This window comes from Pseudorca crassidens, chromosome 3, assembly GCF_039906515.1.
Source record: "Pseudorca crassidens isolate mPseCra1 chromosome 3, mPseCra1.hap1, whole genome shotgun sequence".
In the NCBI taxonomy this organism is placed as follows: domain Eukaryota; kingdom Metazoa; phylum Chordata; class Mammalia; order Artiodactyla; family Delphinidae; genus Pseudorca; species Pseudorca crassidens.
The window spans coordinates 57,173,955-57,200,017 of NC_090298.1; the positions used below are offsets into that span (position 1 = coordinate 57,173,955).

Genomic DNA, 26,063 nt, shown 5'->3' on the forward strand with positions numbered 1-26,063 from the left:
TTCCAGCACCACTTACTGAAGAGACTGTCTTTTCTCCACTGTATATCCTTGCCTCCTTTGTGAGGGATTAGTTGACCATAGGTGTGTGGGTTTATCTCTGGGCTTTCTATCCTGTTCCATTGATCTATATTTCTGTTTTTCTACCACTACCATATTGTCTTGATTACTGTAGCTTTGTAATATAGTCTGAAGTCAGGCAGTCTGATTCCTCTAACTCCGTGTTTTTCTCTCAAGATCACTCTAGCTTTTTGGGGTCTTTTCTGTCTTCATACAAATTTTAAGATGATTTGTTGTAGTTCTGCAAAAAATGCCATTGGTAATTTGATAGGAATTGCATTGAATCTGTAGATTGCTTTCGGTAGTATAGTCATTTTCACAATATTGATTCTTCCAATCCAAGAACATGGTATATCTCTCCACCTGTTGGTATCATCTTTAATTTCTTTCATCAGTGTCTTACAGTTTTCTGAATACAGATTTTTGTCTCCCTAGGTACGTTTATTCCTAGGTATTTTATTCTTTTTGTTGCAATGGTAAATGAGAGTGTTTCCTTAGTTTCTTTTTCAGATATTTCATCATTAGTGTATAGGAATGAAAGATATTTCTGTGCATTAATTTTGTATCCTGCTACTTTACCAAATTCATTGATTAGCTCTAGTAGTTTTCTGGTGGCATCTTTAGGATTCTCTATGTATAGTATCATGTCATCTGCAAACAGTGACAGTGATTAGCTCTAGTAGTATTCTGGTGGCATCTTTAGGATTCTCTATGTATAGTATCATGTCATCTGCAAAAAGTGACAGTTTTACTTCTTCTTTATCAATTTGTATTCCTTTTATTTCTTTTTCTTCTCTGATTGCCATGGCTAGGACTTCCTAAACTATGTTAAATAATAGTGGTGAGAGTGGACATCCTTGTCTCGTTCCTGATCTTAGATGAAATGCTTTCAGTTTTTCACCATTGAGAACGATGTTTGCTGTGGGTTTGTCTTATATGGCCTTTATTATGTTGGGATAAGTTCCCTCTATGCCTACTTTTTGGAGGGTTTTTATCATAAATGGGTGTTGAATTTTGTCAAAAGCTTTTTCTGCATCTATTGAGAAGATCATATGGTTTTTGTTCTTCAAATTGTTAATATGGTGTATCACATTGATTGATTTGCGTATATTGAAGAATGCTTGCATCTCTGGGATAAATCACACCTGATCATGGTGTATGATTCTTATAATATGTTGTTGGATTCTGTTTGCTAGTATTTTGTTGAGGATTTTTGCATCTATATTCATGCGCGACATTGGTCTGTAATTTTCTTTTTTTGTAGTATCTTTGTCTGGTTTTGGTATCAGGGTGATGGTGGCCTCATAGAATGAGTTTGGGAGTGTTCCTTCCTCTGCAATGTTTTGGAACACGTTGAGAAGGATGGATGTTAGCTCTTCTCTAAATGTTCGATAGAATTCACCTGTGAAGCCATCTGGTCCTGTACTTTTGTTTGTTGGAAGATTTTTAGTCACAGTTTCAATTTCATTACTTGTGATTAGTCGTTCATATTTTGTATTTCTTCCTGGTTCAGTCTTGGAAGGTTATACCTTTCTGAGAATGTGTCCATTTCTTCCAGGTTGTCCATTTTATTGGCATACAGTTGCTTGTAGTCGTATCTTAGGATGCTTTGTATTTCTGCAGTGTCTATTGTCACTTCTCCTTTTTCATTTCTAATTTTTTTTAGTATATGTGCTGCCGAAGCGAGCACCATTTCTAATTTTATTGATTTGAGTCCTCTCCCTCTTTTTCTTGATGAGTTTTGCTAATGGTTTATCAATTTTGTTTATCTTCTCAAAGAATAAGCTTTTAGTTTTATTGATCTTTGCTATTGTTTTCTATGTTTCTATTTCATTTATTTCTGCTCTGATCTTTATGATTTCTTTCCTTCTGCTAAATTTGGGTTTTGTTTGTTCTTCTTTCTCTAGTTTCTTTAGGTGTAAGGTTAGATTGTTTGAGATTTTTCTTGTTTCTTGAGGTAGGCTTGTAGAGGTATAAATTTCTCTCTTAGAATTGTTTTTGCCACATCCCATAGGTTTTGGATTGTCGTGTTTTCACTGTAATTTGTCTCTAGGTATTTTTTGATTTCCTCTTTGATTTCTTCAGTGATCTCTTGGTTATTTAGTAACATATTGTGTAGCCTCCATGTGTTTGTGCTTTTCACAGTTTTTTTCCCTGTAATTCATTTCGAATTTCATAGTGTGTGGTCGGAAAAGATGCTTGATATGATTTTAATTTTCTTCAATTTACTGAGGCTTGATTTGTGACCCAAGATGTGATCTATCCTGGAGAATGTTCCGTGCGCACTTGAGAAGAAAGGTTATTTTGCTGTTTTTGGGTGGAATGTTCTATAAATATCAATTAAGTCTATCTGGTCTATTGTGTCATTTAAAGCTTCTGTTTCCTTATTTATTTTCATTTTGGATGATCTATCCATTGGTGTAAGTGAGGTGTTAAAGTCCTCTACTATTATTGTGTTACTGGCGATTTCCTCTTTTATAGCTGTTAGCAGTTGCCTTATGTCTTGAGGTGCTCCTATCTTGGGTGCATATATATTTATAATTGTTATAACTTCTTCTTGGATTGATCCCTTGATCATTATGTAGTGTCCTTCCTTGTCTCTTGTAACATTCTTTATTTTAAAGTCTATTTTATCTGATATGAGTATTGCTTCTCCAGCTTTCTTTTGATTTCCGGTTGCATGGAGTATCTTTTTCCATCCCCTCACTTTCAGTCTGTATGTGTCCCTAGGTCTGAAGTGGGTCTCTTGTAGACAGCATATATATGGGTCTTGTTTTCATATCCATTCAGCAAGCCTGTGTCTTTTGGTTGGACCATTTAATACATTCACGTTTAAGGTAATTATCAATATGTATGTTCCTATGACCATTTTCTTAATTGCTTTGGGTTTGTTTTTGTAGGTCCTTTTCTTCTCCTGTGTTTCTCACTTAGAGAAGTTCCTTTAGCATTTGTTGTAGAGGTGGTTTGGTGGTGCTGAATTCTCTTAGCTTTTGCTTGTCTGTGAAGCGTTTGATTTCTCCATCAAATCTGAATGAGATCCTTGCTGGGTAGAGTAATCTTGGTTATAGGTTCTTCCCTTTCATCACTTTAACTATATCATGGCACTCCCTTCTGGCTTGTAGAGTTTCTGCTGAGAAATCAACTGTTAACCTTATGGGAGTTCCCTTGTATGTTATTTGTCATTCTTCCCTTGCTGCTTTCAATAATTTCTCTTTGTTTTTAATTTTTGCCAATTTGATTACTATGTGTCTTGGCATGTTTATCCTTGGGTTTATCCTGTATGTGACTCTCTGTGCTTCCTGGACTTGTGTGGCTATTTCCTTTTCCATGTTAGAGAAGTTTCAGACTCTAATCTCTTCAAATATTTTCCCTGGTCCTTTCTCTCTCTCTTCTCCTTCTGGGACCCCTATAATGCGAATGTTGTTGTGTTTAATGTTGTCCCAGAAGTCTCTTAGTCTGTCTTCATTTCTTTTCATTCTTTTTTCTTTATTCTGTTCCACAGCAGTGAATTCCACCATTCTGTCTTCCAGGTCACTTATCCATTCTTCTGCCTCAGTTATTCTGCTATTGATTCCTTCTAGTGTAGTTTTCATTTCACTTATTGTATTGTTCATTTCTGTTTGTTCTTTAATTCTTCTAGGTCTTTTTTAGACATTTCCTGCATTTTCTCAATCTTTGCCTCCATTCTTTTTCTGAGGTCCTGGATCATCATTATTCTGAATTCTTTTTCTGGAAGGTTGCCTATCTCTCCTTCATTTAGTTGTTTTTCTGGGGTCTTATCTTGTTCCTTCATCTGGTACATAGCCCTCTGCCTTTTCATCTTGTCTATCTTTCTGTGAATGTGGTTTTTGTTCCACAGGCTGCAGGATTTTAGTTCTTCTTGCCTCTGCTGTCTGCCCTCTGCCTTTTTTACAATTTTTCCCTTAAAATAATTGTTTCTGAAATTGTCTTATTGCAGTCAATTTTAAAATTTGCATTGCTCTCTTAAGACAATATTTTTAAGTTTATATAACTGGGTGATTTAAATGTTTTCTTTTCTATATTTCAGCTTATTAAGCAGTTTCCTTGGTACAGATATGCAAGGAATCAAATATTCCTGACATGTCTGCATAACAAAATATTAAACTCTAACAAATTTCTGCCTGTATTCCAAAGTTTAGGAAAATCCTTAATTACGTCCCTTAACTTGGCTCTAGATAAGAATTTTAACTCAACCTTATGGTCTAGAAATTTTACAATATAATTGTTCTTTCCCTGAGGAAACCCTGAAATAAGAATAGCTCATTTAGAAAGTCAAGTAAAACTGAGTAGAAAATAAGAGAGAAATGCAAAGTGAATAGGTTTGAAAAGGTTACAAAGTTTCTGAGAGAAACTGTCTTGAGTTAGAAATTTTTTGAGGTCTTAACATGATAACTTTTTTTTTTAACATCTTTATTGGAGTATAATTGCTTTACAATGGTGTGTTAGTTTCTGCTTTATAACAAAGTGAATCAGTTATACATATACATATATCCCCATATCTCCTCCCTCTTACATCTCCCTCCCACCCTCCCCATCCCACCCCTCTAGGTAGTCACAAAGCACCGAGTTGATCTCCCTGTGCTATGCAGCTGCTTCCCACTAGCTATCTATTTTACATTTGGTAGTGTATATAAGTCCATGCCACTCTCTCACTTCCTCCCAGCTTACCCTTCCCCTCCTCGTGTCCTCAAGTCCATTCTCTACGTCTGTGTCTTTATTCCTGTCCTGCCCCTAGGTTCTTCAGAACCTTTTTTTTTTTTTTTTGTAGATTCCATATATATGTGTTAGCATACAGTGTTTTTCTCTTTCTGACTTACTTCACTCTGTATGACTGACTCTAGGTCCATCCACCTCACTACAAATAACTCAATTTCGTTTCCTTTTATGGCTGAGTAATATTCCATTGTATATATGTGCCACATCTTCTTTATCCATTCATCTGTCGATGGACACTTAGGTTGCTTCCATGTCCTGGCTATTGCAAACAGAGCTGCAATGAACATTGTGGTACATGACTCTTTTTGAATTATGGTTTCCTCAGGGGATATGCCCAGTAGTGGGATTGCTGGGTCGTATGGTGGTTCTATTTTTAGTTTTTTAAAGAACCTGAGTTTATTTTTGTGTATGGTGTTAGGGAGTGTTCTAATTTCATTCTTTTACATGCAGCTGTCCAGTTTTCCCAGCACCACTTATTGAAGAGGCTGTCTTTTCTCCATTGTATATTCTTGCCTCCTTTATCAAAAATAAGGTGACCATATGTGCGTGGGTTTATCTCTGGGCTTTCTATCCTGTTCCATAGATCTATATTTCTGTTTTTGTGCCAGTACCAAACTGTCTTGATTACTGTAGCTTTCTCATATAATCTGAAGTCCAGGAGCCTGATTCCTCCAGCTCCGTTTTTCTTTCTCAAGATTGCTTTGGCTATTTGGGGTCTTTTGTGTTTCCATACAAATTGTGAAATTTTTTGTTCTAGTTCTGTGAAAAATGCCATTGGTAGTTTGATAGGGATTGCATTGAATCTGTAGATTGCTTTGGGTAGTATAGTCATTTTCACAATGTTGATTCTTCCAATGCAAAAACATGGTATATCTCTCCATCTGTTTGTATCATCTTTAATTTCTTTCATCAGTGTCTTATAGTTTTCTGCATTAGCATGATAATTAAACAAGTTGACTAGATTATTTATTTTGTCTCCTAATATTTTTTAAGTTCTTCTTAATGATATTAATTTAATGATTTGGACATGTCAAACATGACATTATTATTTTAAGTCAAAAATATTTTTTGCTGTTTACCAAGAAAAGTGTGAAATTAGATTACAGTGCTTCTTAAAGGAAACAGAACCTCTTCCAAGGGGACGGATGAGATTTTGGCATAGACAAACCCGTAACACACAAGAAAGACAGGCCACTAGAGTCAGTTATAGTGTGCGTTTTTGAAGGGTATTTGGGTTGCCGAACCTAGCAGAGACTAAGAAAGGGCCATTCAGTCAACAACCTGACAATCCTTGACGCTTGAGTGTGGGCAAAACAAAGTGAACAGATTAACAAGAAAGAGGGTACCTTCATGAAGGTTTTATAGGGGACCCTATATAAAGTTTGACAAACTCTTTTTTTCACAAATTGATTGCTGGTCCAACAGATCTCCAATTAGCCCTCAAGTCTGGCTTGCATTGAATTGAAAACTCATCAGGCTTATGCTCCCAGCTGTTCCCTATGGAACACTCCCTTATACCTTCAAAAGCAACAAAACACAAAATAGAAATTGAGTCACAGCTGTAGAAAACAAACTTATGGTTACCAAGGGGTAAAGTGGGGGAGGGGTAAATTGGGAGATTGGGATTGACATATACACACTACTACATATAAAATAGATAACTAATAAGAACCTACTGTATAGTACAGGGAACTCTATTCAATACTCTGTAATGACCTACATGGGAATGGAATCTTAAAAAGAGTGAATATATGTATATGTATAACTGACGCACTTTGCTGTACAGCAGAAACTAACACAACATTGTAAATCAACTATACTCCAATAAAAAATTAAGAACAAAAGGAAAAGAAAAAAGAAACAAAACAACCTAGGTCAAAGCAAAAGCACAGGAAATAAGACTTTGTACATATAAACAAACAGCAGCAAAAGCAAGGCAAGCGGCAGGAGAATAAGTAGGTTAATGGCAAAAAAACATTTTTCAAATGGCATGCCTCCAAAATAAAAGGTATAATGATCTTATACAAAGACCTAGGTTTAATTATTTTAGTAAATGGTGCGTCTCTAAATCAAGAGATCTAATTGCTCTACACAAAAATCTAGGCCTAAACAAAGACATATTTGGTTACAAATCCTAGAATAACAAAATAAAATCAGCAACATGAACTCAGTGAAACTAGTCAGAGATCAGATTATTGTTGAAACTGACTCAGCACATCTGAAAAGTAAATAGAATTTTGGCACAATGTGCCCAGCGAGTGTACCTGTTGGCCTCAGGCTTCCCTGGAATGCTGCTAAATGAGGGTCTTCAATCTCGGTGGAACCTCCAAAACTGTCCAATGAGACCATCACTCAACATCTGAAATAAAAAGACAAAGCTAACTTATTGCTTATTATAGTAAGAGATGCTAGTCAGACAATCTTTTCAATCAGAATACATCGTCGATCTTATTATATAAGGATTTAGGGAAGCATGAAGTTCAGGAACCGGTGAACTCTCAGAGGTGTAATGGGTTGACATCATTTGTGGAAGCATAGTTACTCAGGTGAGACTATTGTTGGTTGCGTACCACTCAGAGGCATGCTATTGGAGTGAGTCTGTCCTTGATAGGCTGACTTTCAGAAGTGAGAGACTGACAAGAGTGGTTGGCTTGTAAAAGTGCATTTACCAAGGTGAGTCATATGACAGAACAGGCTTTAAATTAATTAAGGTGGCTACTTGTTTCATGGCTTTGTTATCAAACGCAAGTCCACGCGCCCGACACACAGTGAGGCCAAACAATACCAAAATGTTGGAATTTGGAGCACAGAAAGGTTTATTGCAGGGCCATGCAAGGAGACGGGTGGCTCATGCCTTAAAAACCCTGAACTCCCCTAAAGCTTTCAGCAAAGCCTTTTTATAGGAAAGGTAAGGGAGGTGCGTGGTTAATGGTCGCAAAGTTCTTGGTGTCAGATCCTTGTTCTTTTTTTTTGTTTTGTTTTAGTTTTTAAAATTATATTTAAATATCTGCTACCTAAACACATCAGCTACCTGGAATCAGTGAAAAGGTTTCCTTGAGAATTTTGAGATTTGGCATTCACGACTGAGTTCTCATTTAACACATTGCCTTTCATTTCACAGAAAGTCCTTGTCAAATTTTGCTCTTGTAAGTTGAATATAGCAGCCTAACAGCTTTTTTTTCTTTCTTTCTGTGGGGAAAAGGTGCTTTATTATAGAGTTGAAGGACTTCATTTTAATGTTGCAATCACTTCTTTAAAGTACTTTAAATTTATTTTCCCTATTATAGTCCTCTAATTTCCAGCTATGATCTGCAAAAAATGATTTGTTTTTTTGATGGAACACAATTTTCAAAGGTAATTAAAATAGTCTCCAGATAGGGAGACAACTAGCAAGATTAACAAATTATGTCACTTCTTTAAGTTTCATATTTATAGCAAAACCACATGTGTCTTTTTTTTTTTTTTTTTCCAGATCTCTTCCAGCTATATTATGACACAGGCCTAGGGCAAAACTGTGAAAGAATATTGCTGTTCACCTCACATGAGTGTGAATGGTTTCTGATCGTCTTTTCTTTTTTTTTTTTTTTTTTATTTATAAGTTTTATTATTTTCCAAATCTTATTCAATAACAAGTACTACTTTTCAAATCAGAAAAAAAATTAGTAAGCATGAGGAAACCAACCACCTGATGACAAACTTAAATAGTCACTAATTTCACCAATAGATTTGGGTAATTTCAAATTTCCTTGCTAACACAAATTTTGGAATAAGTCACCTTATGTGTATTACTGAATATGTTCATAACAACCAGAGCCAGAAGTGGGATTTGTCATTTGTTAAATTCAGGCAGCTCACCAAGCAGCCCAGACTTAAACATGAGAACAAATGAATTGCTCACCATAGCTTTGTACTCACATCTCAAATGACTGACTACCTTAGGTACATCTTACCTTCTTTCCACATCCACTTTAGCCATTGAATCTCTCCCTGAGATTAAGAAAAGATTTATGATGAAAAAGATAGCTCTTACCATCGGGAAACTCTTCCTCCCCTAGAAATGCCAACCCTTTGCTCCTTGCAAAGATATGCTCTGTACCAGCATTTTATTTTGGACCCCACCTTATCCTAAAACAATGGAGCATCTTGGCTGAGCAGCCCACAGAGGATTCCATCTGCTGCTGGCCAGACAGAAGCTGGGGATTAGAAGTAAACACTGGGAGCCCCAAGCGGATCAGCCAGTGTGTCCCTGCCCCTCCCCTAAGCTTTATGCTTCCTCCCGTGGAGCCTTCTGTACCTTCCAAAGCCCTCAATGAATGGGCTAGAAAAAGGTTCTTTTCTTCCCTTGGCACTTTACTGCCATGCATGTTTCCCTGCTAGCATGGGCTACTCCATTAAGCCTCCTGCCTGTCAAAATTTCTAGACTCAAAGTAGGCACCAGGCTGTATATCTTCATTGCCTCAAACTCCAGAGGACATGTCAAGCCCTCCAAGTCCAATCCACTCCATCAGTACCACAGGGGAGTGGAATGTCTGCTGGTACAAAATGCCCCACATCCCCTCCTTGCAAGCATCCCCAGTCTCCACAAGGGAGTCTCTCAGGGTCCCTTCACTTGACTTCATGGGGAGCAAAAAGTCTTTCACCTCAAGCAAGTACATCCTACAGGCCAAGATTCCAAAGATTATGCCTTCCTTTCTATCTCTATAATTATATAGACCTGGGGGCTTAGAGTTGAGGGTTCCACGACCAGTTTTGTTATTGTAGGTCTTTTCCTTCTTTTGTGTTTCTTGCCTAGAGAAGTTCCTTTAGCAGTTGTTGTAGAGCTGGTTTGGTGGTGCTGAACTCTCTCAGCTTTTGCTTGTCTCTAAAGGTTTTAATTTCTCCATCAAATCTGAATGAGATCCTTGCTGGGTAGAGTAATCTTGGTTGCAGGTTTTTCTCCTTCAACACTTTCAATATGTCCTGCCACTCCCTTCTGGCTTGCAGAGTTTCTGCTGAAAGATCAGCTGTTAACCTTATGGGGATTCCCTTGTGTGTTATTTGTTGTTTTTCCCTTGCTGCTTTTAATATGTTTTCTTTGTATTTAATTTTTGACAGTTTGATTAATATGTGTCTTGGCGTATTTCTCCTTGGATTTATCCTGTATGGGACTCTCTGTGCTTCCTGGACTTGATTAACTATTTCCTTTCCCATATTAGGGAAGTTTTCAACTATAATCTCTTCAAATATTTTCTCAGTCCCTTTCTTTTTCTCTTCTTCTTCTGGAACCCCTATAATTCGAATGTTGGTACGTTTAATGTTGTCCCAGAGGTCTCTGAGACTGTCCTCAGTTCTTTTCATTCTTTTTTCTTTATTCTGCTCTGCAGTAGTTATTTCCACTATTTTATCTTCCAGGTCACTTATCCGTTCTTCTGCCTCAGTTATTCTGCTATTGATCCCATCTAGAGTACTTTTAATTTCATTTATTGTGTTGTTCATCGTTGCTTGTTTCATCTTTAGTTCTTCTAGGTCCTTGTTAACTGATTCTTGCATTTTGTCCATTCTATTGTCCATTCTATCTCCAAGATTTCGGATCAACCTTACTATCATTATTCTGAATTCTTTTTCAGGTAGACTGCCTATTTCCTCTTCATTTGTTAGGTCTGATGGGTTTTTATCTTGCTCCTTCATCTGCGGTGTGTTTTTCTGTCTTTTCATTTTGCTTATCTTACTGTGTTTGGGGTCTCCTTTTTTGCAGGCTGCAGGTTCGTAGTTCCTGTTGTTTTTTGTGTCTGTCCCCAGTGGCTAAGGTTGGTTCAGTGGGTTGTGTAGGCTTCCTGGTGGAGGGTACTAGTGCCTGTGTTCTGGTGGATGAGGCTAGATCTTGTCTTTCTGGTGGGCAGGTCCACGTCTGGTGGTGTGTTTTGGGGTGTCTGTAGACTTATTATGATTTTGGGCCGCCTCTCTGCTAATGGGTGGGGTTGTGTTCCTGTCTTGCTAGTTGTTTGGCATAGGATGTCCAGCACTGTAGCTTGCTGGTCGTTGAGTGAAGCTGGGTGCTGGCGTTGAGATGGAGATCTCTCGGAAATTTTTGCTGTTTGATATTATGTGCAGCTGGGAGGTCTCTTGTGGATCAGTGTCCTGAAGTTGGCTCTCCCACCTCAGAGGCACAGCACTGACTCCTGGCTGGAGCACCAAGAGCCTTTCATCCACAGGGCTCCTTAATTTGGGATGATTGGTTGTCTATTCAGGTATTCCACAGATGCAGGGTATATCAAGTTGATTGTGGAGCTTTAATCCGCTGCTTCTGAGGCTGCTGGGAGAGATTTCCCTTTCTCGTCTTTGTTCTCACAGCTCCCAGGGGCTCAGCTTTGGATTTAGCCCCGCCTGTGCGTGTAGGTCGCCGGAGGGCGTCTGTTCTTTGCTCAGACAGGACGGGGTTAAAGGAGCCGCTGATTCGGAGGCTCTGGCTCACTCAGGCCCGGGGGTAGGGAGGGGCACGGAGTGTGGGGCGGGCCTGCGGCGGCAGAGACCGGCGAGACGTTGCAGCCTGAGGCGCGCCTGTGCGTTCTCCCGGGGGAGTTGTCCCTGGATGCCGGGACCCTGGCAGTGGCGGGCTGCACAGGCTCCCCGGAAGGGCGTGTGGCTAGTGACCTGTGTTCGCACACAGGCCTCCCGGTGGCGGCAGCAGCGACCCTAGCGTCTCATGTCTGTCTCTGGGCTCCGCACTTTTAGCCGCGGCTCGCGCCCGTCCCTGGAGCTCTCTCAAGCAGCGTTCTTAATCCCCTCTCCTCGCGCACCAGGAAACAAAGAGGGACGTAAAAGTCTCTTGCCTCTTCGGCAGTTCCAGACTTCTCCCCGGACTCTCTCCCGGCCAGCCGCGGTGCACTAACGCCCTGCAGGCTCTGTTCACGCCGCCAACCTCAGTCCTCTCCCGGCGCTCCGACAAAAGCCGGAGCCTCAGCTCCCAGTCCCGCCCGCCCCGGCGGGCGAGCAGACAAGCCTCTCGGCTGGTGAGTGCCGGTCGGCCCGATCCTCTGCGCTGGAATCTGTCCGCTTTGCCCTCCGCACCCCTGTTGCTGTGCTCTCCTCCACGGCTCCCAAGCTCCCCCACTCCGCCTCCCGAAGTCTCCACCCGCGAAGGGGCTTCCTAGTGTGTGGACACTTTTCCTCCTTCACAGCTCTCTCCCGCTGGTGCAGGACCCGTCCCTATCCTTTTGTCTCTGTTTAGTTTTTTCTTTTGCCCTACCCAGGTACGTGGGGAGTTTCTTGCCTTTTGGGAGGTCTGAGGTCTTCTGCCAGCGTTCAGTAGGTGTTCTGTAGGAGTTGTTCCACGCGTAGATGTATTTCTGGTGTATCTGTGGGGAGGAACGTGATCTCCTCGTCTTACTCTTCCGCCATCTTCCCGGAAGTCAGATCCTTGTTCTTGAGGTCAGGTCACGGTCAGGTCATGATGTTCCTATAAACCTCCACCAAAACAAATGTTATTCTCTGTTCTGGCAAGAAAGGGCAAGGTCCCAAGGCTCAACTTTCACCCCCCAAGGTCTAAGTCCTGACTAAGGAGGGCGTCCTTGTGCCAGCCAGTTACCCTTACCGGGAGCGTTCGTCCAGCACCTAGTCTGGGTCCTCCTACCAGTGCCCAGGCCTGGCTGAAGAGGCAGATCTCAGTGGGTGGCACCCTCAGGGCCAGGTCCCCAGACCCTGCCCTGCTGTCATCACTAAGGGAGCAAGGCGCCCAGGACCCAGCTGCCCTCAGGCTCCTAAGGCCGCCCAAAGCGGGCCAGGTCCCACGGACTGCGACCCATGGAGCCCACCACTGCCATTTGGTCTCAGAGATAGAGATGGGGCAGAGGTTTGCTGCTGCTTCAAGGCCTGGGCCCGGTCAGTGGGCTGCCGTGGTGAGGGCTCTGGAGCTCTATGGGACACAGCCTTCAGCCTCTCTCCAGGTCCCCCAGCACACTCACCAGTCCCGAGGCCCGAGCGCCTGCAGGGCCCAGGGAGGAGGCCGCGCTCCACCTCTCACCGCACTCTCTGCCCCTCGGAGCACTGCCCTTGGAGGTTGGTGGAGCTGCCTGTTGGCGGAGCGGGACTTCTTACTGCCGTGCTAATGGTCAGGCTGTGCGCAGGCTCCACCCCTGTTACAGCTTCAGAATAATCAGTCTTTTCCTACATTCGTAAGTTTTTTTTTTTTCTCAAGTTCAAAAATAAGATAAAGAAGGAAAAAGTAAGAGAACTATTGGAAGCTACTCATGGTGTCAAAATGGTAAAATTGGCCACTCTGAAACAGGTGCCAGCCTTTGAGTTAGATGACAAAGTCTTTGGTATGAGTGAGATTTCTGTGTGTACAGTTGTACTTTATATGGTTGAGCCAGCAGAGGAAGGAAAAAAAGGATACTTCTGGAAGAGGGTTGAAGTTGAACTCAGTACATATTTAGGTAATTTCAAATTTTCATTCCCTACTGGCATTAACATTTATTGTACACAATATTCCTTTTTAGTAAACATATTTGTAAAACATATATGTAAGTTTCCATATTCCACTTTACATTCCTTTACTTGGTTTTTCTTCTTTATTTCATCATACAGCAAGGTTCTCTTCAAAGAACTTCATAATTTTGCCTTTTTTTCATATTCAATATTGTAAGTCACATCTAGTTTTAATTTATGATACCCTCTTCATTTCCTAGGCAACTGGTTATAATGTTATTTGTAACCACAGAATTAGAACTTTATCATGGAACTAAACATTAGAGAAAGTAAATCTAAATTTATTTTTGGAAAAGAAGAGAAAGAAAAGATAGTATCGGTATGATTCAAGCTGGGATGAATCACAGCTTGATTTCTGGATTCAGACAGATCTGGGTTTAAGTCCTGGTCCTTCCACTTATAAACTGTGTGACGTGGGGCAAGTTATTCAACTTCTCCAGCTTCTGTGTTCTCATCTGTGATATGGTAATAATGAATAATACCTACTTTTATGGCTATTCAGAAGATTAAAAGCAATAAATTATGTAGTAAGATTAGCATAGTTCCTGGAACATTGTAGATTTCTAATAAACGGGATGTATTATTTTTGTAATTAATAGGAAAAATATGAAGAGACGTGCTAAAATACATACTTTTCTTTCTCGTTTTTTCTTTTACTACTGTGAATAAAATTATTTTAAATATTTTGAAACTCTTTTACTAACATTTCCAACACAAAACCCTACTTAGATCTTCACAGCCTGTTAATGTAAGAAATGTGTTGATAACTATGTTAATATATATATTTACGGTAAAAAACAGCTTTACTTGGGTGAGGTAACAAGGGTGAGAATATGAGGTCAAAGAAATGTATGAGTTCATTAAATGTGTCTAAAGTATCCAGGGAAGATGGTAATTTATACTCCTAAGGAACTTTCACTCAGCCACACTCCGTCCAACTAGTGACATAATATATGGAGCCATGGGCTGCTGCAGCAGAAAATAATAGAGTGTCCAATTGGGATAGAACCTCCTGATCTTTATGAATGGCTCAAAGATACAGAGACACAGAGAAGGCTTGCAAAAGGACAGGTAATACTTTTGTGAAGTTGGTGTCCTATACCAAGAAAAGTTCTGAACAACTCTGGTTGAATAATTATCTATTGAATGAATGTACTATATTTAACCATTGCCCTTGTGGAACATGTCGTTTTCTCCCCATTTTTTTTTACATTATAAATGATAATGCTATAAGCATCTTTGTATACAGAACTTTTTTCTTTCATCGAAACATCATGACATAGTGATTATGAGTCCAGTCCCAGGAGCTTCAAATCTCAGCTCTGCCATGTGATCTTAAGCAATTTATTTAATCTTGGTGTCCCTCAGTTTCCTCATCTGTAAAATGGGGATAATAAAAGTACCTACTTCATATGACTGCAACGAAGATTAAATGCATCAAGCACTTAGAAAAGTGCCTGGCATGGAGTAAGCATTCTAGGTGGCGATTACTATTAAAAGTGAAATCTTGGGCTTCCCTGGTGGTGCAGTGGTTGGGAGTCCGCCTGCCGATGCAGGGGATACGGGTTTGTGCCCCGATCCGGGAGGGTCCCGCATGCCGCTGAGCCATGGCCACTGAGCCTGCACGTCCGGAGCCTGTGCTCCGCGACGGGAGAGGCCCCAATGGTGAGAGGGCCGTGTACCGCAAAAAAAAAAAAAAAAAAAAGTGAAATCTTGTCTTAGGATGAATCTTCAGTTGTAAAAGGGCATTTATATTTTTATGCTCTCAATGTTTAATGCTAAGTCACTTTTTAAGAATTAAATTGAGAATTTAAGATTTAAGAATTTATACCAACAACAGCAATGTCTAGGTGCTTATTTTTCCATAGCCTCTTTCAAAGTTTTCTGCTGCTTCTTATACTTCTCTTACACACACTTTTAAATTTATTAAGTGTGAGATATTAGCTTATTGTTGTTTTAATGCAAATTTATTTAATTGCTATTGAAGGTATTTTTTAAAGTTTCCTCTTATTTGAATGCTGTTGGTGTCCTTTTGTTCTTTAGGGATTTGGTGTTAGGCTTTACCTTTGACTAAAGGCTGATGTATTTAAAATTCCATTAGCTCACTTGTCATATTTAGTACAAGTAATTCCCTAAGCCTGTTTCCTTTTTCAGCTTCCTTCATTGATTTTCATTTTATAGACACTTAAAATGTTTATACAGTAATATATATCCATCTTTTTTTTCCACTTCTCTGTTTCTGCTCTTATTTTCCTTGTTATTTTCTTACAATTTGATTTGTTAATATTTAACTTCAAGGAGTATTCTCCTAAAAGGCAGAGACTGTTAGTCATCATTGTAACTACATGCCTAACCCAGTCCCAGAACGTAGTAGGCAACCAATAAACATTTGTGGAATGTATGAGTAAGTAAAGGAACAACTGAATTGGCCTCAGTAGTCCACAGACCACACAAATCTGGGATAACATAATAAGGTCACATTTTCTTTAACAGCCAAATCACAAAAACCATGAAGCTACATTCCATAAGCTTTAAGAAACCCATTCTTCCTTGGGATTTCCTTCCCACAGACCTATTACACGTCCCCCTAAATCAGTTCTCCTGATCATTTAGCACCACTGTTGGAGTCTAGCAGGTCCCTCCTGCCACGTGATAACCAGTTTCTCCAGAGCAACACTCTGCCCAGCCAGTTTCTCTGCTAGCATGGACACAGATATCGCCCTTCCTTCTCCAGGCACAGCTAAGATAATAATAAAACAATTAACAAAATCTACTGCAGATTCAGGAATGAAATAACAATACAGTGTACTACTGCTAGAAGGAATTCCTGTTAGAACACCCAATGTGGCAATGGCTAGCTCACCCCCACCAAGAGAAAATCTCCAGGCATCTCTACACTCTGGAATACTGGCCCTAAGAATCCCTGTGGTGGAAGTATGAGTGGGAGTGTGAATGTGTTTGTGCTTGTGTCTGTGGGCATAGGCGCGCATGTGTGTGTGTGCATACATGCACACATAGAAGAAAGAGAGATAGAGAGAGAGAGAGAGAGAGAGAGAGAGAGAGCTTTCCTCTTCAAACCCATGCCCTGTCTCATATGGCTGTTATGAAGATTAAGTGAGTTAAATTAAATAACTGACAGTAGGAACACCCACCCAGAGAGTATAATCTGGCTCCCATGGCTCAAACAAGGCTATGATAAAGGTCAGCAGTGCATGTCCCAGGTCTGAGTTATTCTGTCTTAAATAACACTATGTGAAAGGCAGTAATGGTCCAATCCAAATATTAGTGTACCAAGTCCAGTCCTACTGATTCTCTTTCACACTTTTAATCTCCAGCATCAGGTCTACACAACCCTCTTGGCATAGTCCAGTATGACAATCTCCTGTAAACAATTAGATGGACAAAACATCCTTTCTTTCTTTCTTTCTTTCTTTCTTTCTCTTTCTTTCTTTCTTTCTTTCTATTCTATTCTATGTTTTCCAAAATAAACACTATTTTGCAAGGACAGTTCAGCCTAAATCCATATTCCAGGGTACTATAGTTTGAATGTTTGAATCCCCCCAAAATTCATGTGTTGAAATCCTAATACTCAATGTGATGGTATGAGGAGGTGGGACCTACGGGAAGGTGCTTAAATTATGAAGGAGGAGCCCTCATGAATGGAATTAGTGCCTTATAGAAGAAGCTCTAGCGATATCCTTAGCCCTTTCCACTATATGAAGATACAATGAAGTCTGGCATGGCAGAAGAAGGTCCTCACCAGACCATGTTGGCACCATGATCTCAGACTTCCAGCCTCCAGAACTGTGAGAAATAAGTTTCTATTGTTTATAAGCTACTCAGTCTGGTACTTTGTTATAGCAGCCCAAACAGACTAAGACACAGAGATATATTTTTCCCCTCTGATTCCAAAAGGACATACGCCAGCCAAGAAACCCAAAGTTGTCAGCTTACGCTCCCGCTTCAATTTCCTCCAAAAGCAACAAGTGAGTGTTTGTTCTACATTTGTGTAAGTAAAAAGATCCATTCTTGTGATTTTCCCAAAACAAAGAAAGTCTTTTCCAAAGACGAATTGATGACTCCACCCCAGAAGAAGAAAATAGATGGCAACTTGTAAATGATTTAATGCCAGCTTTCAAAAACAGTAAAGTCCTGATGGGCAGCTTCTTGCAGAAGGGATAAAAATGTAGTATGAGGTCTAAGTTTATTTTTCTTCACATTAATATGTGGTTTCCTTGCCAGTTCTTAGATATGACTACTTTCTCCATCATTTGGGTAGACTGAGTTAATATATTAAACTTACATTATATGCAGACTAGGTTTTCTATTCCTTTCCATTACCCTTTACTCCATTTTTGAACTAATGCCATGTCATTTCCATACGTTTCCTCTGAAATTCTAGTACCTAGCAAAGATAGTTCCTCCTCATTGTTCTTTTTTTCCCCATAGTGTAATATTTGATAATTCTGCCAATTTGTTTTTCCAAAACAGTTTTGGAATCATTTTATTGAGCTCTATGAAGTATTCTTTGGTTTTTAATGGGCTTATGTTAAATCTATACATTAATTCAGGAAATATCATTTCTGCTATCCACAGTCATGCTATGTCTCTGCGTTCATTTGCTTTTCTGAATTCTTTCATTAAAGTTTTTTTATAGTTTATTTTATGTGCCTTGAACATTTTATATTAACTTCTGCATATTTTATAATTCAGTGACTTTGTGAATATGATCTCTTTTTAGTTACCTTTCCTAGTTGGTTTTTACTGATATTTAGGAAAGATATACATGTTTACAGATTTATCTTGTATTTTCCCATTGCACTGAATGCTTTTAACATCGTAAATAGTTTTGTGGAGGATGGGAATGGCTTAATTTAGGTCTTCTATTTCTTAAAATAACATTTTTGTTTCCTCTCCCCCACCCCAATATTTAGTTTTCATTTCTTCTGGAGATTGTACTGGGATAAAAAAAATTTTCTAGCATTATAATGGAAAATAATAGTGAAAAACAGCACCTTTGTTTTGTTCATTTTTTAAAAGGGAATGTGGCTAGATTTGCTCTACCATTTACAAAATCAACTTTTATTTTCAAATTCTTAGTTTTTCCTTTTTTATATCAAGAAAGAACAACCCTATTTCTCACTTTCAAGGTGTTTAAGACTGGATATTGAATTTTATCAAATATCACTTGGGGCTTTTATTGATATGACTGTATGATGTTATTATTGAAGTTATTGATATGTGGTTTTAATTTTGATAGTTTTTCTTTCATTGAATTACTCATTAATTCAGAGAGAATTTCCCTGATGCCCTAATCTTGAGTAGCCTCTCATCAGTCTTTATCACATCCCCTATTCTATTCTCTTCATGGCAGTTATCACTGTCAGGAATTATCTTGTTTATTTGTTTACATGTTTATGTCTGTTCTTATGTATGAGGCCCTTACTGGTATTTCTGCTTTGAAACCCTTACTGATCAGATCATCACTGCCATATTAAATTGTGATATACCCTGATCTAACGTTATAGAACTATCTTAGAGCTGATGGAATCCAAATCTACTCCCTAAGTCCTGGCTTTCCCTGCAGATCTATTTGCAAGTCATCTCTGGGCAGAAGTGGTCTTTCACTCAGGCGAGAGCACTGCATGGAATTGATATTCCTCAATTTCTGAGCTAAAGTTCTGACCTGCTGTTAAGTTTTGCTACCCACTGGACACAGTGAGACCAGGGATTTATATATACTTTTATTCAGAGATTGTGCAAAAAAGAACCCATCATCCTTAATTTTTTTTAGCAAAATATAAACTATTTCTAAGCAAATAAGATCAAAATATCAGCACTAGATAAGAAGTAACACTTGGATTTCAGCCTAGATATTTTCACTTAATGTACCATTGACCTTGGTCAAGTTATCTATCCTTTTAGATTCATCTTTCTAAAATGAGAGAACTGCATTAGATTTATCAATGCCTTCTAGCTGCAATTCCAAATGAACAATTTATTAGAGAAAATACATAAAATCAATATCAATAAACTATTCTTTTTATATCTAAGTAGTTACAATAAACCTTGGTAAACCTTCAGGCACTGCTCTTTTACCAGAATATGTTGGTAGCTTGGTGGGATTTTTGTGCCCTAGCAACAGATCATCTTTTCCAGTTAAATCCCATGAATCAAATGATTTAGAGACGTACTTCTCCAGTGGAGAACTCTAAGGTAGTCTCCCTAGCCCCTCTGCTTATTCTAGAAACTGCTCTTCCTTCTCTCTTATCCCCTCCCACTACAATGCAGCCACAGCAGGACAGCCCTACTGCAACATGACCCTTCCTTCTAGCCACAGTTAATTACTTGTGGTCCAAGTTGGGTTTCTCACTCAGTCAAGGCCAGTACGTCCCATCCCCAGGAATTTAAGTCTTAGATAGGAAAAAAATGGAGAGTTGGTCCCTAATGCTTGAAGCCATAAAATGTAAACCTTGGGTATACCGGGCAGCCATGTTCCCCATGGGAAAGATGTCTATATAAACAAAAGGCAAACAGAGAGTCTGACATTTCTGGTCCGTAGACAAGCTGTATTCCTATCACTAGAATAGGTTGTTCAACTCTTTTTTGAGAAATAATCCAGTATACTTTCAATAAGTTCTTTTTGCCTTAGGTGATCAAAATCTGGTTTGCTTGCCTTCCTCCCCAAGCCCCAAATCTAAAGTAACACAACTTCTATCCAAATAAATTGAACTCTCTCATCTTCAGATAATCTCCCGGCCAGGGATGATTGCTTCTTTCATAGCCCTGTCCATCTCTATGACTTCTATAATACTGCCTTGAGTCATCTGCTCACATTCCTCCATTCTTTTAAATTGAAAGATTTCCATTAGCTTAACTACTAAACGATATACTTTCTCCAGCTAAAATTGACCTGTATGACTTAGAGATATTTTTAGCTTGTTTATTTCACTTCTGAGCCTTTCTCCTTCAGATTCTGTTGCACAGGAGTACTATAGTTTCCTGTAAAAGAAAATTCTATAGACACAGTTCAGTAAAAACAAGTAAATATATATATATATATATATATATATATTCTGTTGCACCTGTAAGATGGATCTTAATTTCATCTACTCAGATCTTGAATTGAGAGGAAAAAAACGATGTGTGATACTTTACAAGAAATAATCCTTTGAACCAAACAACTTAAGATATACTAGAATCATGGTAAATCATCAAAATAGCAGTGTGATGGCATCCTGTCTCCTCAGCAATCCAAATTCCAGTATTACATCCATTTGTAACAATGTAAATATGCACTCCACATAGTATTGGAAAACCCTTCTGAGGAAGGAACACAAATACACAAATTATTTGAGCAAAAATGTTACTAACCAGCATAGAAAAAAAAGAGTTAATGAGAAAATGGGAAAGGTATTAAGGGATATGAATTAATAGCTTATCCACAACTATTACTGAAATAGTCCTTTGTTTTGATTTTTTTAGATGTCTTACTGGCTTATATGTTCTTCATAACAAAATTCCCTAATGGTTTTTCTTTCTAATTTTTGTGAATATCTATCCCCTCAGAAAAATCCAATTCCAAGATGAGAAATCTTCTGTTCAGTCCTTAGGGACCATGAAATATGTTTACCCCCATAGGCAACACAAGTCCTGTGCAATGCAGGCAGAGCTTTCATGCCTTAAAATTCATTTCTCTGACTGTACAATCATTACCAGTATAAGCAAAGCAAATCCAAATTACCATTTCCACTTCAGGCCAACTAGAGAAGAGACAGCCCTCATTTTAGAATTCTTTAAATCTTCCCCACCAGGAGGGCTAGAAAAAGTATAGCATACAGAATCACAAATTGGTCTTTTGACAAACTGCCAACTAGTGACTCTTGAAAAAACAACAGTGAACATTAAGGACAAAACAAAAGTAATAGCTGAGAGATGCAGTTGCAAACTGAACTAAAACTGCAGAGGGAGCAGGGGGAAAAGGAGCCAGTCCAGCATACATGTAACTTCAGAGCCCCAAGAGAAAATTTCATAAGGATACCTTTTATTGCTTTAAAATATACGAATAAATATCTTTGTAGCAGAAAGTCCTCATGGTTTGGTGAAATTCTTTGGATGCTTGGATATTATGACCCCAAAATTTCTGGTGCAGAAATTAAAAGTTAGAAAAAGACTTTACCGTTTTCTGTCTCAAGGGATGATTTATTTTCAAAGTTATGAATATACACTTATCTATAAATTTTACTCTAATAATCTGTGTTTAAAAATATAAATCTTTCTGGACAGAATGTCTTTATTCTATTAAAGCTGCTAATCAATTTGTAACTTAATTTTGTGAAGAATTTTCATGACATACCAAACATGAAAAATTACATGGCAGTTTATTTGGATCAATTTCATGTAATTCCCTATGGGCTATAACAAAATCATAACACTGACTCCTAAAATATGACTGGAATTAAACCTAAATTTAATTTTAAAATACTTAATTCCCAGTTGCTAACCTACTGACTCAAAATGACACACATTGAAATACTCTCTTTCTTACTCAAAATTAAAAATGAAACCATGTCCAGTATAACATCTAACAGCTACTTTTTAAAAGTAGAATCAAAAATTCTAGTTTAACTTGTTAGACATATTTTTCTCTTTTCTGAAATCCCCTGAAAATGACAGTAAAAGAAATTTTTTTTTAAGGTATAAATTCACAAGCACAAAGACAGCTGGAAAGACACTATAGCAGACAAGAAATGTTAACAAATTTGGGGAGATGGAAAGCAGATGAAGAAGTGGAAACTGGCTTAAAAGAGAAGAGAAATCTGAAATCGAAGTGCCTAATGCCAAACTGAAGCAAGCTGAGTCTCTCCATAGAGCCCAGGAAGGGCTCAGGAATTGGAGGTACTAAAAAAGGCAGAGACGCAGAGTGGCCCTGACAACAGGAGAACTGGTTGAAGAGAACACTGGAACCCTCCCCTCCTCTATGAAGCCAGATGACTACTCTTTCTTGTCTCACCTTAAGAAAATGGTAATAAGTGAACCAAAGAGGCCCCAGACTTGAGGACTCCAGGCACAGTAGAACACAAGGATGGCACCAAAATGAAAATAAAGGACTAATCAGGGTTAGGCATAATGAACAATGAGACCTCCCACTTCCATCCTTAAAACCTGTTCCTGGTCACAGAACACCAGGAGCCAGGCTTATTTCCCCCAATCAAGACATCAGAAAAGTTGTTGACACAAAAGCTTTCTCAGTGCCCCATCGCACTATGGAGATGCCCACCTGTCCACAAATTCCTCCATCACAACAGAGCCTACAATCTGCTTTTCAGTGCCTTACTCTTAAATACGTTTGGATGGAGAGCCAAGTCTCACCAGACATTTAAGGAAAGCTCCAAAATGAAAGGTAGAGACAAAAATAAAAAGAAGAACTTGGGGGGTAGGGAGGGGCAGAATGCAGGCAATAGAAGAAAACTTTGTTTTGTAACTCTGATTAATATCCTCCAAGAGGTGAGAGGACTAACCCAGTCTTTTCCATCCATAAAAAAGCTGGATCTGAGATAACTTTAGGTAGCATTCGCACTAAGTTTTGCCACTATTTGCCGTTATTTCTGCCTTGCTGGGTTTAGACAATCTGCCCAATTCCTCTTTAGTAGAGTATAACACAAACACTCAAAACATTTATCAAAAAGTAAACATTTTTAAAGAAAAAAGTTCACATTCCTCTATCATACTGCTAATAATGTTAGTATAATTAGCATTATTTTCAATTCACCTGGAAAAATTACTACCCTTTCCAAACAGCTGGCATTTATTGAGCGCTTACTTTGTAGTAGGTGCTATGACAAAACCTTTACAAGGATAGTCTCTTTTAATCCTCTCAACAACCCTAGTCAGTGGGTACAACTAATATATATATATATATATTTTTTTTTTTTTTTTCTCTACGCGGGCCTCTCACTGTTGTGGTCTCTCCCGTTGCGCAGCACAGGCTCCGGACGCGCAGGCTCAGCGGCCATGGCTCAGAGGCCCAGCCGCTCCGTGGCATGTGGGATCTTCCCGGACCGGGGCACGAACCCGTGTCCCCTGCATCGGCAGGCGGACTCTCAACCACTGTGCCACCAGGGAAGCCTGGTACAACTAATATTTTCATTACACAGATGAAGAAACCAAGGATTCCAAAGGTCAACTGACATCTCCAAGATGACAAAGCCAGGATTTGAATCTAGATATGCCTGGAACTAAAGGTTTGCCTTTAATCTCCCTGGTCACTACTTCTTAAAAAAATTTTAAAAGAAAATCAAAGTTGTATTATGAGGGTACAGGAGAGAGAGTAAATGGTAAATTGGTAATATGTGTCTCTTGATGGATGTGCTCCTCAAAAGTTTTTTAAGTTGAAGATAAATACAGACCTAGAAATATTACAAAGGGAGCAGAGCTGTTCTCCTAGACAGAGCCTCACACAAGGCCCTTAACTTGATAGGGTATCGATAGGGTTACCACGGCCCAGTGGTGGGGGTCCTTAGTGCTGTTCCAAAAGAAGGTGCACAGCAAGATAAGGGGTCATCTGGAAAGAGCCTAAACCCAAAGGCACATCTCCCTTTCAGGACCAAACTCTCGTTAACAAAATGTGGGGAGACACATGCATAAGAACCAGAGTATCAGTCCATGTCCAAATACGACTAGAATGTTGTTTCTCCAATCATCAAATTTATGTGGGAAGTGAAGTTATAATCAGAAGGTTGCTTAGTAGCATGGAAACAAATCCAAGGAGTTAGTTCTCTTAATGTTTCACCAAGCTAGTCATCCATTCATCCATTTATTTTTCCATTCACTAACTATTTATTGAGTACCTACTTTATGCCTGGCATTGTTCTTAATACTGAGAATGTGATTATTAGTAAGATAGACAAAGTTCCCACTCTAATGGAGTCTGCATTTTAGTGAAAGAGATGGACAACCTCAAACAAATAGAGAATGTGATTTTAGATACTGATACATTCTATGAATAAAATTAAGCATGGTAAGAAGATAGAGGTTTAATAGGGTGGTCAAGGAATAATATCTACCAGGATCTTTGAGATCTGAAGAGGTAAGAGAGACCATTGTGTTAAGTCCTGGGGGGATAGCAATCTAGCAGAGGAAACAGCAAGTGTAGACAGCCTAAGGTGGAGATGGGCTCACTATGTTTGAGGGACAGTGTGGCTGGAGCCCAGTCAGAAAGCAGTAGACAGTTAGAAGATGAGGTCAGAAAGTTGGTGAGGGCCAGATCAAGTAGGGCTTTATAGCTATGATAAGGATTTAATTCTAGGAGTTATTGGAAGCCATTGGTGAAGTTTTCAGAATGACAGAATCCAATTTCTGGGAGTCAGGCCTTGGACTGGAATGAGAGGAAAACAAACTTTTCTTTGGGAGTGAGGTTAAGCCTAGATGCTAAGCTACGTATGTGTCATATGACAAGTGACAAAGTTCTAGCTAATGACAAATGACAGTGGTGTGTGAAACTTTCTGAAAGGGAGGGTCCTATACCTCTCCTTTTTTTTCTCCTTCCCAGTGGCTGGGATGTGGTTGTAAATGGCTAAGCTGAAATCTGGTATTCCATATTAGACCTTGAGAAAGGAGCTTCATATTAAGGATGGAAAAGTAGCAAGATAGAGAAGCCTACATCCCTGATAATTATGAATCTTCCAGACCAGATGTGAACTGCCTCTGTTTACATGAGAGATAAATTACTATCTTGTTATAAGTTTTCTGTCACTTGCAGCTGAATATAATCCTAACTAACATACTTCGTTCTTAGCTTGTTTGAGACTGCACAATCATTAGAAATTTCAGGTCACAACATTGACTCAAGTCTTCTCAGCAACACTGATGGAACATACTGGTCCCTATTTATAGTTTATAATAGGTTCTTCATAACTTGGCAGATTGCTCATTGTGGCACCCAAATTCCACTTAGTGGAGCCCTAGTTTATCACTGAGGTCTGCATCTTTTATTTTGGTTGATGACTTGATTGGATGTTGTGTTTCTTTGGCTCTTAAGATACACAGATGCATTCTCCCTTCAACCCTAAAAAGACTTTTGAACTGGATGGAATCTTGAATTCTTTCTTAACTTAGAATCCCACAACTCTTACAAACATTAAAATCATAACCGGTTTAATTCTGGAAAAGTTTTGGATCCAGTGGAGAGCGAGAGGTTGAAGATACAGGTTAGAGAAGGCTAGAAGAAGATGAAGCAGAGAGAATGAACTTTGCTAGAAGAAATCATGGATTAGCTTTTTTTCATTCATTATTCTCTGGAGATTCATCCAAGCTGTTGTGTGTATCAATAGTTTGTTTCTTTTTATTGCTGACTAGTATTCCGTGGTATGAATATACCACAGTTTTGTTAACCATTCATCCATTGAAGAACATCTGGGTGGTTTCCAATTTGGGGCTATTACAAATAAAGCTACTATAAACATTCATGGACAGGTTTTGTGTGCAAGTAAGTTTTTGTTTCTCTGGGATAAATGCTCAAGAGTGCAATTGCTGGGTCATAGAGTAGTCGCATGTTTAGTTTTTTAAGACAGGGCCAAACTGTTTTCCAGAGGGGCTGGACCATTTTATATTCCCAATAGCAACATATGAGTGATTCATTTTCTTTGAATTCTCATCAGATTTTGGTGTTGTTATTATTTATTATTATTTTTTTAGTTTCAGCCATTCAGAGGGGTGTGTAGTGATATCTCATCACCTGGGTTTAATTTGCATTCCTCTGATGGCTAATGTTGACTGGTTTTCGAACACTGATTTAGCCTTGCATC

General features: G+C 39.0%; 1 protein-coding gene across 3 annotated transcripts in view; it reads right to left on the reverse strand.

Annotated features, from left to right (window-relative positions):
- The window catches only part of ZNF366 (zinc finger protein 366), a 335,604-nt gene that overhangs the window by 301,430 nt on the left and 8,111 nt on the right, over positions 1 to 26,063 (reverse strand). For all 3 annotated transcript variants that reach the window (XM_067730960.1, XM_067730961.1, XM_067730959.1), the window contains one exon: positions 7,059 to 7,153. The gene's annotated coding sequence lies outside the window, so the exon portion shown is untranslated. The remainder of the gene's footprint in view (positions 1 to 7,058; positions 7,154 to 26,063) is intronic.